Source organism: Leguminivora glycinivorella, chromosome 13 (genome assembly GCF_023078275.1).
Source record: "Leguminivora glycinivorella isolate SPB_JAAS2020 chromosome 13, LegGlyc_1.1, whole genome shotgun sequence".
Taxonomy (NCBI): domain Eukaryota; kingdom Metazoa; phylum Arthropoda; class Insecta; order Lepidoptera; family Tortricidae; genus Leguminivora; species Leguminivora glycinivorella.
Window position 1 is genome coordinate 3,408,522 of NC_062983.1, and position 16,805 is coordinate 3,425,326.

General features: G+C 37.5%; 1 protein-coding gene and 2 non-coding genes across 3 annotated transcripts in view; 1 reads left to right on the forward strand and 2 right to left on the reverse strand.

The window, feature by feature from the left end:
* The window catches only part of LOC125232674 (neural cell adhesion molecule 2-like), a 347,116-nt gene that overhangs the window by 285,870 nt on the left and 44,441 nt on the right, over window positions 1-16,805 (reverse strand). The window lies entirely within an intron of this gene.
* Window positions 5,633-5,705, reverse strand: Trnan-auu. Its single transcript has one exon. It is a non-coding gene; the product is annotated as a tRNA-Asn (tRNA).
* Window positions 5,843-5,915, forward strand: Trnan-auu. The gene has a single exon. It is a non-coding gene; the product is annotated as a tRNA-Asn (tRNA).

The window sequence follows — 16,805 nt, forward strand, 5'->3', positions numbered from 1 at the left end:
CAAAAATAAAAAATGGAAAAAAATGTTTTATTAGGGTACCCCCCCTACATGTAAAGTGGGGGCTGATATTTTTTCATTCCAACCCCAACGTGTGATATATTGTTGGATAGGTATTTAAAAATGAATAAGGGTTTGCTAAGATCATTTTTTGATAATATTAATATTTTCGGAAATAATCGCTCCTAAAGGAAAAAAAGTGCGTCCCCCCCCCTCTAACTTTTGAACCATATGTTTAAAAAATATGAAAAAAATCACAAAAGTAGAACTTTATAAAGACTTTCTAGGAAAATTGTTTTGAACTTGATAGGTTCAGTAGTTTTTGAGAAAAATACGGAAAACTACGGAACCCTACACTGAGCGTGGCCCGACACGCTCTTGGCCGGTTTTATTTTTAAATTAGTGCTGTGGCAGTCTGTCATTTCGATTCAAATGTCATTTCAGTAAGTTGATAGAATTCGTATATTTGTATAAGCGCCTCCTTGTACATAATAGGGCCTAATCGATTCAACCAATTCGAAATTAATCGTTAGATTTAGCAAACGATGCGTCTTAGCCACATCGCAACATACTTCAAAACAAATGTGTCAAAAATGTGAACTTACAAATCCGGGACAATAATTAAGTTAATCTTAAAAATTAACATATGTAAGTACTAGACAAAAAGCTGAGTGCTTTGGTAATAGCCACTTACACACTCAGTTATAGGCGTAGGTGGCCACCACCGAGTGCATTCTAGTCCAGTGTAAATACTATGTCGGGATTTTTTTCACTTTTGTATGAGCCGGGCCGCGCGAATCGGTCGAATCTCCATACAAAGATAAAAAAATTTTTGCGAAAAATTTTTTTTATCCTACTTTTTCCTCATGAGAATACCATACTGAATACGCCCTTAAACGGATCACCACCATTTTTGTTACACCCTGTATAAATTTGTATCGTGGTCATATCTTTCCTACTTATTAAATAGAAATTGGGTTGAAAAATAACTGCTCTCTTCTGGTTATATTTAGTTATTCAAAGTCTATTTGGGAATATATCGCTATATTGGAATAATTAATAGTGTTTTAGCAATTTACGGTACTAAACTGAAAGCTAGAACAGCGTCTTCTAAAAGGATGTATGTGACGTTGAAACTATACGAACATAAGCCCTTTTGATAATAAACTATGTATCTATAAGTTTTAGGGAATAACGTCCATAAGTTTAGTAATAATTATTATTAAATTGGGACTGAAATTTTGAATATGAAACTAGAACTAATGTTAATTATCTGTATTTCAATTAGACTTCTAATTTTGTGTTTTATTATAATTTAATTTTCATAGTTACTGAGTTAATATTAGACGGTACTTTATGATATAAATATTGAAATATGTTTTCTGTCAAGCCGCCGTGCTAAACGAAGTGACCACTTCCCGGCACCGTCCAACAGAAAAATAGTATTACATATGTTGGCAAGTAAGAAAATAAACTGCCTGAAATTATTTATTTATTTGTTTATTAAGAGTCTTGAATGATTCACGGTTATTTTCATTAGACTTATATTGACCGGGATATAGACCGTGATTACCTTTTTGATTTTTGTCGAGCTCCCGATATTTCGACGCAGTTGCATGCATCATGATCACGGAAAAACTGACGAAGGCGGGTGGATGTTAAAGTTGTATAGACAGCGCGCGATCTACCCTCCTTCGCGCGCGTCGAAAAGTTAATCACGGTCTATATCCCGGTCAATATAAGTTTATTTGTTTATTTTTTTAACCCCCGACGCAAAAACGACGAGGTGTTATAAGTTTGACGTGTCTGTCTGTGTGTGTGTCTGTCTGTCTGTCTGTTTGTCTGTCTGTCTGTGTGTGTGTCTGTCTGTGGCATCGTAGCTCCCGAACGGATGAACCGATTTGGATTAAGTTTTTTTGTCTGAAAGCTGAGTAAGTCGGGAGTGTTCTTAGCTATGTTTTATGAAAATCGGTCCACTATGTCGCGGTCGGGGGTTTTTTCAAAATTTTAATTTTGTGGTTAGGTTAGTTATTTATTTGTTCGTCGACCTGGGTGGCTAGCCGAATGGCACAATCGCTCACGAAACGCTCACGAAACGAAGCGCTAGTAGATATCTATCTCTATCGCGCTTGCGTATTGGCGCGACAGAGCCAGCGGCGTATCGCTTTCGTTTGGCGTCGGAGAAATGCCATTCGGCTACGGGGCCTGATGGCTCCGTCTGCGCGTCGGCCGTCAATTACATATGATCTGAGACATTTCTTACTTTACAGGTAATGTTTTCTTGGTACTATTTTTGTTATTGTACAAATATAACACTTTAAGTTCTCGCGCTTTGTACACATATTTAAAGTCACACACAGGTCGAACGCGATTAATTAACATTATTTTTACCTTTTTTCCCAACGTTTCGGCCAGGTTGCACTGGCCGTGGTCGCGGAAGACCACGCCCAGTCCGCGACCACGGCCAGTGCAACCTGGCCGAAACGTTGGGAAAAAAGGTAAAAATAATGTTAATTAATCGCGTTCGACCTGTGTGTGACTTTAAATATTGTACAAATAATTATGTAATAAATAAATAAATATTATAGGACGTTCTTACACCGATTAACCAAGTCCCACGGTAAGCTCAAGAAGGCTTGTGTTGTGGGTACTCAGACAACGATATATATAATATACAAATACTTATATACATAGAAAACATCTATGACTCAGGAACAAATATCTGTGTTCATCACACAAATAAATGCCCTTACCGGGTTTCGAACCCGGGACCGCGGCTTAGCAGGCAGGGTCACTACACGCTAGGCCAGACCGGTCGTCGTCAATGTAAATTGGGCACATAGTTGTTTTTTTTCGAGCCATCTTTTTTTACGTTTGTTTCGCATTTTTTTACATCTTTAAAACGCAGCAAATCTTAGTATGTATGTATGTATGATGGACAACAAACTGGTCCTATAAAGAGTTCCGTTTGTGCGTTGATATTCTAAAAACTTGTTACCGACATAAAAGTTCTTGACAAACCTACAGACAGACAAATTGACAGACAGACATTAAACAGAAGGGTGGACAACAAACTGGTCCTTTAAAGAGTTTCGTTTGTTCCTTGATGTTCTAAAAACTTGTTACCGAGATAAAGGTTCTCGACAAACCTACAGACCACAGAACTTAATTTAGATAGAAGAAACAAATTCATATATTTGTATAGGGGCCGAGCGTGTCAAATTTTGTACTGAAGTTGATTCTTGCCTGTAATTTTAAATATGTCTCAGGCTCTTGATTGTTCATAATTTTTGTGTTGTTGCAATTGAATATCACGTAACGAGGCATTTTTTATGTTTTGGTTGACTTCAACTTACAAAAATTGACGCCCGAAAGCTGCAAGCTGCGAGTAAAGACGGACAACTCAGTGGATTTCACCGAGTTCATTTGACACGCTAAGTAGATACGTTTGCTTGATCTATGGTATATATGACATCTGTGCTACAGACAGACAAATTGACAGAAAGACATAAAACAGAAGGGTGGACAACAAACGGGTCCTATTAAGAGTTCCGTTTGTTCCTTGATGTTCTAAAAAACTTTCAGCGTTTTCCTTATACGGATGGTAAACTGAAGTAACGTAAATTTTATCCGTAGTCAAAGCAAAAACTTTGATGTTGCTTTGCTAGTTTTCTTCAAAAAGTAACTTACACTGCTTAATATTCAGGAAGCTCAGGAGCGCGAACTAGTGTGCTAGTTTCACAATATAGCAACCTTAGTGAACTTTGAGTCTAACTAGTGAAGCATTTATTTTTTTTGCCATTTTTTTATTTTCATTGTTTTAGGGAATTTCAGGTCAATTGTACTCAGAATCACGAGTACTTTCAATCTCACTGGGAGACAAAAGTGTCCCAGAATTTCCACACATTTTTGTTATTTTCCTCTTTTTAACCGACTTCAAAAAAGGAGGAGGTTCTCAATTCGACTGAATGTTTTTTTTTTTTATTTTTTTTTGTATGTATGTTACTCGATATCTCCGAGAATCGTGGACCGATTTTCAAAAATTTTTTTTTGATCGAACCGGTATAACTCCGAGATGGTCCCATTGGCACCAAGTCAGGGTCTGATGATGGGATCCTGGAGAAATCGAGGGAACTCTTCAAATGTTATAGGCACATGTAATGTTTTTAGTCTATTTTTCAAAGGTACACCAGTATTTACGTCTGATGGTAATAATTTTATGTGGCTGACCTGATGATGGAAGGTCAACTCCTCAATGGTTAGGAGTTAAAGGATAATTCTTTCACTACTGTACATGTATTCGGACTGATACATATAATATCACTAGGAACCACTAAAAATCAACAAATAAATAAACTTTTTAACAAAAAATAAAACCGCCTTCAAAAATAAGCGCGTTACAAAACACGGAGAAACTAAAAAGCCAAAAATAATAAACCTTTCAATTCAGATTTCTTATCGTATTGCAATAAGCTAAACATCCAAATTATAAACAAATCAATTATTTTTGGAGTCGGTACCAGCCTGTGTATGGTTGGGTGGGGCAAACAGGCAATAGCAAGGCGACGAACAGGTCTGGTACCGACTACAAAAATAATTGATTTGTTTATAATTTGGATGTTTAGCTTTTTGCAATACGATAAGAAATCTGAATTGAAAGGTTTATTATTTTTGGCTTTTTAGTTTCTCCGTGTTTTGTAACGCGCTTATTTTTGAAGGCGGTTTTATTTTTTGTTAAAAAGTTTTGCTACTTATGTTCGGAAAATTTTTTTAACTATACTAGGATTGAAAAAGCTAGTAATTTTGAGTAGAAATAGCATTTTTATTTCAAAAATATCACATTTCATAAAAGTGCCAAGAAAAAAAGAAATGCTCAGTTATTTATGTGACTGGTGCACAATGAGACCTGGGTGCGTAGCCGAATGGCACAAACGCTCACGAAACGAAACGCTCGTAGATATCTATCTCTATCGCTCTTGCGTATTGGCGCGACAGAGCCAGACTACCTTTCGCGGCGTTTCGTTTTCGTTTCGCGTCGGAGAAATGCCCTTCGGCTACGCCACCTGATGCATTAAAACACGAGCCGAAAGGCATGTTTCATAATAAGATAATAAGCTATAGCGGGACAAATCTCGACTGGGGGACAATTGTAACTGATCCATTTTATGATGTTGAGTTCTAAATGTATCCACTGAACACGCCTACCATTTATAACCTTGAAATTGTCACTCGACTGGGGGACAATTGTAACTGATCCATTTTATGATGTTGAGTTCTAAATGTATCCACTGAACACGCCTACCATTTATAACCTTGAAATTGTCATTAAGTTTTAGACCTTGTATGAAAAACAAAAGTCTTTTATTTCAATGACAATTTCAGATGGATTGGAACGTTTCTGCGTAACTACGTCCAATTATGATATGGATGATATGTATGTAATACATAACTTATGATATGGATGTAGATAACTAATATTCTCCATCAGAAATCCACATTTTTTTATGTCTATTTTTCGGACATCGCTTTCAGTACGAGCGGCCGATAACTCTTGTTACTTTTTAACTTCTGATTAGCAGAAACGTCTGCAAACGATGCCACTAGGCTTAGAATAAATTTAAAAGTGGAAAATGTCTGCCTTGGGTGAGACTTGAACTCACGGCCTCTGGATCAATATTCCAGCGCTCTGCCAACTGAGCCACCAAGACTTCAACCAAGCCAGCGAAATTTTCCAATATGACTTGGAACTCCGGTTGCCGTTTAAGAAGTTTAACACTCTTACCGGTAGATGTCGCTACGGGTCCCATTGACCTTAGTAGTGGAAAATTTCGCTGGCTTGGTTGAAGTCTTGGTGGCTCAGTTGGCAGAGCGCTGGAATATTGATCCAGAGGCCGTGAGTTCAAGTCTCACCCAAGGCAGACATTTTCCACTTTTAAATTTATTCTTGTTACTTTATTTGATATATTTGCTATTTATTATGTTTTTACTGTCTTAATAGTATTTAGATAAATTTTAATATTAGGTATGTATATGTGTGAGTTCTTTCTGTTTTATGTATTGTTTTTTTTTTTCAGTGAGTTTACTATTTTACAGGTACATTTTTGGAACGATGTTGTTTGGAGAAATCCACATTTAATCAAGATAAACCCTATTGTAGCTTATCATAAATACTCGATTAAAATAAGTCCTATTTTTCAACGCTTTTAAGATCTCTGATCTGAGTTGTCGTTTTGGCTTCTCTCTAATTATTTTCACAGGAAGGGTTTGAGTAGGTTGCTCAATTAATTAAAACCCATTTTAGTACAAATTAAAAGGTTAAGCGCTCTTAGTACCTTTATCTTACCCCGACAGGGCGGTAGGAAAAACCCTTTTTATTCCTACGCAGGGTTTATAAAATTGGATACCGGATAATTTTACGATAAAACACAGCACATCTGTATAAAAACATATAAAGAACTGAAAATACTAAACTTAATCTAACACTGTAAATAACACCCCTTCGTTTTTGCGTCGGGGTTAAAAACAGGGTGACTAGCCGAATGGCACAATCGCTCACGAAACGCCAGGCCCCGTAGCCGAATGGCATTTCTCCGACGCCAAACGAAAGCGATACGCCGCTGGCTCTGTCGCGCCAATACGCAAGCGCGATAGAGATAGATATCTACTAGCGCTTCGTTTCGTGAGCGTTTCGTGAGCGATTGTGCCATTCGGCTAGCCACCCTGTACATGGAATCCTTCCGCGCGGACGAAGTGAAACTTCCTAACCTCAAAAACATTTTGTCAAGTGACCATCAAGTTTTTGCGTTTAGTTACGTCCATCTTTTACTGTTTTAAATATTTTACATTGCTATTTAAAAAATAAACATAAACTGATTTTGCACTCGATCTAAGTATAAAACACACACATTCCAACCAACCATTCTACCATTCAAAATCATTCTGGGCATTCTGTTCTGTCACTGACAGAGTGAATAAGTGAATGACTGGAATGTGAGTCGCGTTGAGACAGAATGTTACGCGCTGAGTGAGCGGCACTTCACGCAAAGTAACAATGACTGAAGTGTAACGTGCTGTCAGTTGGAAGTCGCATTAGAAGTTTCACTTCAATGTATAGATAAAAATATTTCCAAATAAAAGACAGGAGCAAGCTCGGCGCCGGATGGTAGGGTGCCCAGAAGGCTGGTAGCATTGCCGCGCTAGATCGCAATGTTTATCTGCTGTGCAAGAAAAGCACCAGCCCTCTGGTCATCCGTAGCATAGATGAGGCGCTTCGCCAGCTCCTTGAAAACAGAGTGTGCTCCGAACGGCTCAAACATGCAACCGAGTCTATGGTCACATATTTTAAACATATCTGTCTGTGTCTATACCTTTACCTACTAAGAATTTTCACGTTTTACAATACCTTACTCGATAACGTGTCACAATTTTTTTTTTTACCAAAGAACAGAGCACGTGAACAGTACCTCCGCCTTACAGAAGAGTGAAGGCTGCGCCAAATAGCACTAGACCCTAATCATAGTGTTGTGTTCCTGCCGGTGAGTAAGGCTGCCAGAGCTCAACGAGGGCGCGGTGTGTTGGTGACGGAAGGGACTATGGAACTAATTTGTTCCGTCTATTGTCCTTTGAGTTGTCGGCAACCCGAAACCTCCTTATAACTTGTACACTCATTTTGCTGTGTACTTAACACAGAAAAAGGGAGTGTACAAGTTTCTAATGGATTGGCAACGCGCATGTGACACTCCTTGAGTTGCAGGCGTCCATAGGTTACGGTGACCGCTTTCCATCAGGCGGACCGTATGCTTGTTTGCCACCGACGTAGTATAAAAAAAGTACGGATAGTAAGAAAAACCAAGCTTTACAACTGACCTCTTTTCAAGCAGTAACTGGCTGTATTTTCCTACAGAAGTATCTTTTCTCCAACTAGGGCAGAAAGGGTATATAAATAAGGCTGACCTACACGCCCCTACGCGATTGCTACTGTTATATTGCAGTGCACAGAAAAACTGCGGGTTAAAATTGGATCACGCGTAAGTATATTGCTGAAGTTTAGTGAGTGTTACGCCGTTTTCTCATTATCCGATATCGGATGCCGGAAGGATTTCCATAGAAAAAATCCAAGATGGCGGTCCGACATGCGTCACGTAACACGCCGCAACAACACATAAAGTGACATCACAAGCCGCAACTCCGGAACTTTGATGCTCCGTATCTTTGTACCTATATATATTATTATTTTTTAATTTTTCTGTATTTTCTTTTCTACTCCGGTCTGTTATTCGTTATTCATAGTGTCACGAAAATAATGAAACGTCATAATTTCATAGAAGCTCAGGTGAAGTTTTCATGAACAGATTAACATTAATAACCTAACTACAAAATTAAAATTTTGAAATCACCCCCGGGCCCCGACATAGTGAACCGATTTTCATGAAACATGGCTAAGAACACTCCCGACTAATTCAGCTTTCAAACAAAAAAAAAACTAAATCCAGATCATCGGTCCATCCGTTCGGACAGACAAACAGACAGACACGTCAAACTTATAACACCCCGTTGTTTTTGCGTCAGGGGTTAAAAATAGAAACAATAACCTTTAGGTAGATTTAGGTAGACGAAAAAGACCGCTTAATACTCTGAGCAAAATTTCGTGAATGGTGTAAGCTTTCCGAGTATTTTGTACTTACATTTAATATTTTTTGACTGTGGCAGAAAAGTTTATCGGCAGGCAAATTACTCACAATGGTCGTTGATTCTGTTTTGTGCACATTTTTATAGCGACATATTGCCGGCGACGCAAAAGTTTGGCTATGACTTCAGCAATATTTTATTTAGCTTAGTTACTAGCTGTTTGTTTTATTGATAGACGAGGGAAGTAATGTGCTTCTAAGTTATATACTTTTTAACCCCCGACGCAAAAACGACGGATTGTTTATAAGTTTGACGTGTCAGTCTGTGGCATCGTAGCTCCCGAACGGATGAACCGGTTTAGATTTAGTTTTTTTTTGTCTGAAAGCTGAGTTAGTCGGGAGTGTTCTTAACTATGTTTCATAAAAATCGGTCCACTATGTCGCGGTCGGGGGTTTTTTTTTTTAATAATTTTGTGGTTATTTTATTGATACACGAGGGAAGTAATGTGCTTTTATGTTATGTTCTTTTTAACCCCCGACGCAAAAAACTACCATTTTTTAAATCGATTAACCATGTTTGAAATCGGCCCACTATGACAGGGGTTATTTTCACAATTTAAATTTTGTTGTCAAGTTATTAGTATACACGTCACCTTTTTGATCAAACTTATTTCGATGTCCCTACTCCACTCCAACTGAACTTTTCACTCATTTTTCATATACTTTATTCGTATCTCCTCTGATCCATCCTCTCTACATGCTCGAAGCACCCTTAACATACCCATCTCAATCTTTGTCACTACATAATATACATATCTACTGTGCACACTTCTCTGTGCTTTTTAGGGTTCCGTAGTCAACTAGGAACCCTTATAGTTTCGCCATGTCTGTCTGTCCTTCCGTCCGTCCGCGGATAATCTCAGTAACCGTTAGCACTAGAAAGCTGAAATTTGGTACCAATATGTATATCAATCACGCCGACAAAGTGCAAAAATAAAAAATAGAAAATAATGTTTTATTAGGGTACCCCCCCTACATGTAAAGTGGGGGCTGATTTTTTTTTTTTTTCATTTTAACCCCCACGTGTGATATATTGTTGGATAGGTATTGAAATATGAATAAGGGTTTCCTAAGATCGTTTTTTGATAATATTAATATTTTCTGAAATAATCGCTTCTAAAAGAAAAAAAAGGGCGTCCCCCCCCTCTAACTTTTGAACCATATGTTTAAAAAATATGAAAAAAATCACAAATGTAGAACTTTATAAAGACTTTCTAGGAAAATTGTTTTGAACTTGATAGGTTCAGTAGTTTTTGAGAAAAATACGGAAAACTACGGAACCCTACACTGAGCATGGCCCGACACGCTCTTGGCCGGTTTTTTTCATATACTTTATTCGTATCTACTCTCATCCATCCTCTCTACATGCTCGAACCACCCATCTCAATCTTTGTCACTACATAATATATCTACTGTGCACACTTCTCTGTGCTTTTTTAACTGGGTAAAAGTAAAGTTATTCGACAAGTAAACTTCCGCAAGTCACAATCGGAGCTACCATTTTGAGTAAAAATTTTTAGCACATAAGCCCATGGCTCGAACTTGGCCTTTATTATTCTGTTTACCTTATTGACCAGAAATATATGACTACAGTCAAGAGGGCGCTGGTATCCTGATGTATGAGGTGACAGTTGAGTATAAGTATGAAATCTGGGCAACCGAGCTTCGCTCGGTTCTGTTTCGTATCCTTGACATGTGTCGCCATCTAGTTCAGAAATGAATAGTACCTACATCGAGCGAAAGAATTCTCAGCCTTAACAACACAACTACTCCACACGAGATGGCGCGCATTTCGCCACAAAAACTCAAATACTGTATTTTTCTATTCGTTTTAGCCTTGACCTGTGTCGCCATCTAGTGTTTGCAATAAATAGTACTTACATCGACCGAAAGAATTCTGTCTTAACAGTACAACTACTGCACACGAGATGGCGCGCGAAGAAAAACGCATGAAAAAGATATAACCAAATTAAAATTTTGAAGAAAAACCCCGACATTGTGGACCGATTTTCATGAAACATGGCTAAGGGACCAGGAACGATATTTATTTATTTCATTAAGACGGCAGTTCTTTGCGCCATCTAGTAATAGAGGTCTGTTTAACCTCTAAAGATGGCGACAAAGCGTTCGACCGAGACCCTTTGACATTTGTTCCTTTGATCCAATCGAAGGCACAATTAATTAAGAATGTCGGTCCCGGGTCACAACGTTCAAATACAAATTGTGTGGCTATTTAATATACAATTATTACGCACGGGAAACATTCAGTAATACCAGGGGCGGCTCACTCCGCGATTCTATCGCCGCGCTACAAGTACATGCCGGCGGCCGCGAGTTCGCGGCCTAAGACCGTTCTCACATTATCCGATCCGATATCGGATGTCGGAAGGATTTCAATAGAAACAATCCAAGATGGCGCCTGTAATGTATGGATTATCGGTCCGATATCCGATATCGGATCGGATAATGTGAAAACGCACTAATCAGGGGTGGCGCGCGTTCTCACGGAACGCACGTTCGCACTTTCCATTGTTACTTTACTTCGAGAGTTTTTTTTTAGGTTCATATGTGATGTCCGCGTGTGAATGGCAAATAATGTTTAGTTAAATAGACATCATGAATAGAATAGGACAATCTTACACAGATCTAATATTGATTAAGTCCCACGGAAAAGTTCAACTAGGCTTGTGATGTTGAGACTTAAACAAAAATATATAAATACTGTATGGATATATATATGTATACGTATACCTAGAAAGCAACTAAGACTTGAATATAATAGATAATAGTATAACATTTTATCTGAGTATTAATTCGTTTTAATCCATAGGCAACCCTATGGTCCGACACTGCGCACGTGCGGCTCGTTTCTTTGTTAGAATTTTGTAGGTATTTAAAAGGCGGCATTTTGTGAACATCAAAGCAGTGGGCCTTCTGTACTTGTACTATTATACAGAGTGGGGCCTGTAACAAAGGCGAAGAATTGAACTGTAGGCTATTCTCCACCTATTCTCCTTATACTGATCAACATTTGTTCAGTGACTTTTAAAAATCATGAAATCTTTAAATTTTTAATTTTTCATACAAAATAAATATTAGCTTCAATGTACGCCATTATTGTTGTCATTGACGTTGTCTGTCACACTTTAGACTTAACAGAATTCGCAATACATTACCTCTTAGAAAAAACTTTCAAAGGTGATAAAAATCAAAATACATGTTATTTTCAAAAGTCGCCGAACAAATGTTGATCAGTATAAGGAGAATAGCCTAGAGTTCAATTCTTCGCCTTTGTTACAGGCCCCACTCTGTATATTCTGTGGTAATACTCAAAAATTGTACAGCATAAGGAAGACTCAGTACAGAATGTAAGAAGATTTGCCTTCGTATTTCTACGGAAACGTACGAACTTGTCATGCTATCTCAGTCAGTCTCAGTACAAGATGTACTGATATTGACTGAACTAGCATGACAAGTACGAACTTTTCTGTAAAAATACGATGGCAACCTTTTTCGCACTACATCAGCAGTTAAGAGGCAGTTAATCTCCGGTTACACGTGTACTCGCTGCACTTCGCTGCGTGCGAGCGCTGCTCAAGGACAAATCGAGCGGCACAAAATTTGTTAGAAGAATTATAGGTACTGGTTTTATAACGTGCAGCTAATTAGGCATTAAGTACGCACCAGTAATATGAAGAATTATTTTTAGGAGTTATCATAATCATATCTACCTACTTTCATCACTGCAGAAAGTGCAGAATAACTGCGAAAACTTGCAAATATACATTTCATAAGAACTCATTAAACTTGTTCTAAACTATGAAGTTTGTTGTCAACTTTGACTGCGCTACCGGCCTAGCCAAATTGACAATCTTTGCTACGTGACGATCAAAAACAAAACCTCAGAGCATACACCGTGTTTTTTTTGTTTTCCGTTAAATTCGTCATGTCGTTAGGTTCGTTATCAGGAACCACCCTGTATATCACTTTTTCTCAAACATGCAATGAAATATTGTCTTTACGTTCCTTAAAATGGGCTGGGAAGTATCGCTTTTTGGGCGCAACAACTTGAGAGGACTGTAAAGGGATTTCATATTATTTTTCAGGCCTAGGCCTGCAAAGTAACTTTTTTTATAAAATATTGTCCTTTAGAGCATTAAATGCTCTAAAACGCTCTAAACGCAAAAAAAAAAAGTAAAAAAAAATTTTTTTTTTATTTCATTGTATGTTTGAGAAAAGCACTATACATGCCTCGGCGTGAAAACGGATTCCCGGCCTCGTATCCCTATCCGGCCTCGCTCGCACGCTCGCTCGGCCGTATATACCCACTTGGCCGGAAATCCTTATTTTCCCGGCCTCTGATGTAATGTACTATTAGTTAAATTCGCAAAAAAAGGTTTTGCATTACCAAACGTGGTTATGAAATGGTAATGGGAAAGTCCCAATTTGAAGCCAGTTACGAATTGTTTTTTTTTTTTTTTCATTTCGAAGCTGGTTACCAATTTTTAGTTTAAATGTAAATAATATTATGTATGTAATGTATCGCCATACGATAATAAATAAATTTTTAGTTACGAAACGGTTCTAAACCCTACTTTTTAAAACATTTCAAAACCAAGCGTAAGCGAGCGAACGTTGGCTAGTTACCCTAGTGAGTGCACAACTTCATTTTATTATCCGATCGTAGATATGAAAGAACTGGGAGTAGTTTTTTATACCGATTGGAAACCGATCGTTTTCATAATGTCTCGTATATTTATAGAATGCGATTTACCGAATAATGGGATACTCTTGGCCACGTTTGGCTTTTGGCATGCGTGTAGCGTTGATTTTAATTTCATCCTGTGTTTAAAGTACCAATACAGGGGTAGGATCAAATCTGTGAGGATAATTAAAAAAAAAACACACACACTTTTATGGTACACAGTTCCATGGTACTAATAGGTACATTTATTTAGGCTATAGATAATACTATCTTAACTCAAGACAAAGTTATTTGGCACACAAACTAAGACCTGTCACGTTAAGGCGCAACAGGAGAGGTAAATTTTCCATACAAACGCTCTTATTATTATTTTTATCTGTGTCGGACCGTTTTGATTTTTTTGATATTTTGATTTTTAAAGAGCTGCCTATCAAAATTCTCCAAAAACAGCTTTTTTCATTATGGCGCAAAATAAAGGTGTGATAATTATTCAAAATAAGTAACAATTGGCTAATTGTTTATTATATAAAGTAAAGTAAAGTAAATTTATTAATTAAATAAAAACACAAAGTTTTACACGCAGGTATTATCCGGTGGACTGCAAACTAGGCTAGGCCTGTATCTTGCAGCCCACCGTGTGTTACAATTACAGTTGTTAATTGATTAAAAGTAATTAAGATAATGACTAATCAACATTTTTATATAATTTTAGATTTTAACATGTACCTAAGTTAAAATAAGTAAATTTATTATAAAGTACTATATTTTATTGTTTAAAAGTGTACAGTATTGACTGACAATGCGTTCTGGGATCGCACACCCAGTTGAAATTCCACGCAAATTGAAGGTTTTAATAAATTTAACGAAAATAAAAAAAAAATAGCCAAAAAACTAAACGGTCCTACATAAAAGATTCTGAATGACACATATTGATAATAATGATAATGCTATAAGATTGTATAGTTAATAAGTAAGTAGACATTAAATTAATGCATGCGACACACATTACATTACAAAATATTAGCATGTCTCTATGACCAAACATGTAGAACTTGTTATACCTAGTCATCACCCTCCTTGCGTTATCCCGGCATTTGCCGCAGCTCATGGAAGCCTGGGGTCCGTTGTGACAACTGTTATACCTAGTATTATATTAAGCCCTTACTGTAAATACCATGTTTCAGCAAATACATTTCTGAATCGGAAATCTGACAGATTACTTACTTGTTATTCCGATTCTAAAATTTTGTTCAGATTGATGGCGCGACAAGTCAGACTACCTTTCGCGGCGTTTCGTTTTCGTTTCGCGTCGTTGACATGCCATTCGACTACGGGGCCTGAGATGTTCTTAATGGACAATTTCTTTTCGATAAATCTAGTTAATAACACGAGAATATTATAACTAAAATTACCAAACTGAAAGGGGGCTTTCCATTTTAGCATGTTCGCTCCAGTTGCGTCTTAAGACTCCAGTTACTTATAAAACTTCAACCATTAAGGTTTTATAGGGCCGAGATTGTCTCATATCTCGACATTCTCGACATCGTACTTTGTGGGCGCAATGTAGTCAACGTTATATACAGCCGGCGTATCATGCTTCAAATTTTATCATTTATGCACGTTGATAAGGCGTCTGTCACTCTCACACTGACATACTTGCCAAAGCGTGACGGATGCTTTATCCACGTGGATAAATGATAAAATTGGAAGCATAATACGCCGGCACGGTACAATAAAACCGAAGGACCGTTCAAACTTAACTTTGCATTAGTGAATTTTGATTAGAGGTCATAAGGAACAACTTTTCTTATAAATAATAAATACATAAATAAATATTGGGAGACACCTTACACAGATCAACTTAGCCCCAAATTAAGCAAACCTTGTATAGTATGAATTTTTTGAAACGAACGTTTCTAAACAAAGGTATTGTTCCTTTTGTGTTGAGCGGGAGCTTCTGTATTTGCACGCGCTAAGACAACAAGAAGCAACTGTATCCTGATAATTGTAAGGTTCAAATCTGTACAGCAGCAAATTTGAGATAGATTATTTTGGAAATGCGAAGCGATAGACCACACCGCTATAGGTGCGAAAATACAGCGCTTCTAATACTTTGATACTTGATGGTGTACGTATAGTACATATAGTTATAATAATCATCGGTAATATGTCAGTCTGTATAATAAAAATAACACGTTTAAACAGCGAAACTGCCAGATTAAAAGGTTGATAAGCACCTGGCACCTTAAGGTGTCATCGCAAAGTGACAATAAACACTGATAAGGTTTTTCAATCTGACCGCCATTGTTATGTTTTGTTATAAATACGGTTTACGGTTTGTTTAGTTATTTATGTTATTTTATATATCAAGACTTGTACCTAATATTTATGTAATTACTATTTATATATTGCTATATACAATTGGTGATTGTTAACAAAATCATTAATAAAAAATAACAGTGATAATATACGTGTTTCATTACTTACAGCACCACCACCAAGTATCAAAGTATTAGAAGCGCTGTATTTTCGCACCTATAGCGGTGTGGTCTATCGCTTCACATTTCCAAAATAATCTATCTCAAATTTGCTGCTGTACAGATTTGAACCTTACAATTATGAGGATACAGTCGCTTCTTGTTGTCTTAGCGCGTGCAAATACAGAAGCTCCCGCTCAACACAAAAGGAACAATACCTTTGTTTAGAAACGTTCGTTTCAAAAAATTCATACTATACTATGGGTGCTAAGCGTCGATATACATACTTAAATAGATAAATACATACTTATATACATAGAAAACATCCATGACTCAGGAACAAATATCTGTGCTCATCATACAAATAAATGCTCTTACCGGGATTCGAACCTGGGACCGCGGCTCAGCAGGCAGGGTCACTACCGACTGAGCCAGACCGGTCGTCAATTATGGGACCAATGCGGAAAAAAAAATTGTGTGTACCATAGAAATGAGCGGCATAATGACAGTCGAAATGTATGAAACAGCCAAGTTTTTTTAGAGATTTCCTTCTTTTGAGAAATCTCGTTTATTATGACCTCAAAATTCATTATGCAAAGTTTGAAGTCCTTTTCATTTCACCGTGTATATCTAAGCGGCCGTGGCACGCAAAAATATCTGAACACGTCAGCCTCTATTGTCAAGGCTATAAGGCGACATTTTGTGAGCACCTTGCCTGCGAATGCACAAACGAAACTCTCACGATAATAATAATATCTCTTTCGTAGCTATCTATCTCTATCGCTCTTACGTATTGGCGCGACAGAGCCAGACTAGGAACATTTATACGGCGTTTGGCGTCGCAGAAATATATTAATAAATATATATACCTTCAAATCAAGAGTGAACAGGCATCTTCTGGGCGAGCTCACTCCATCGTAGGCCACGTCTTTGCCTTTG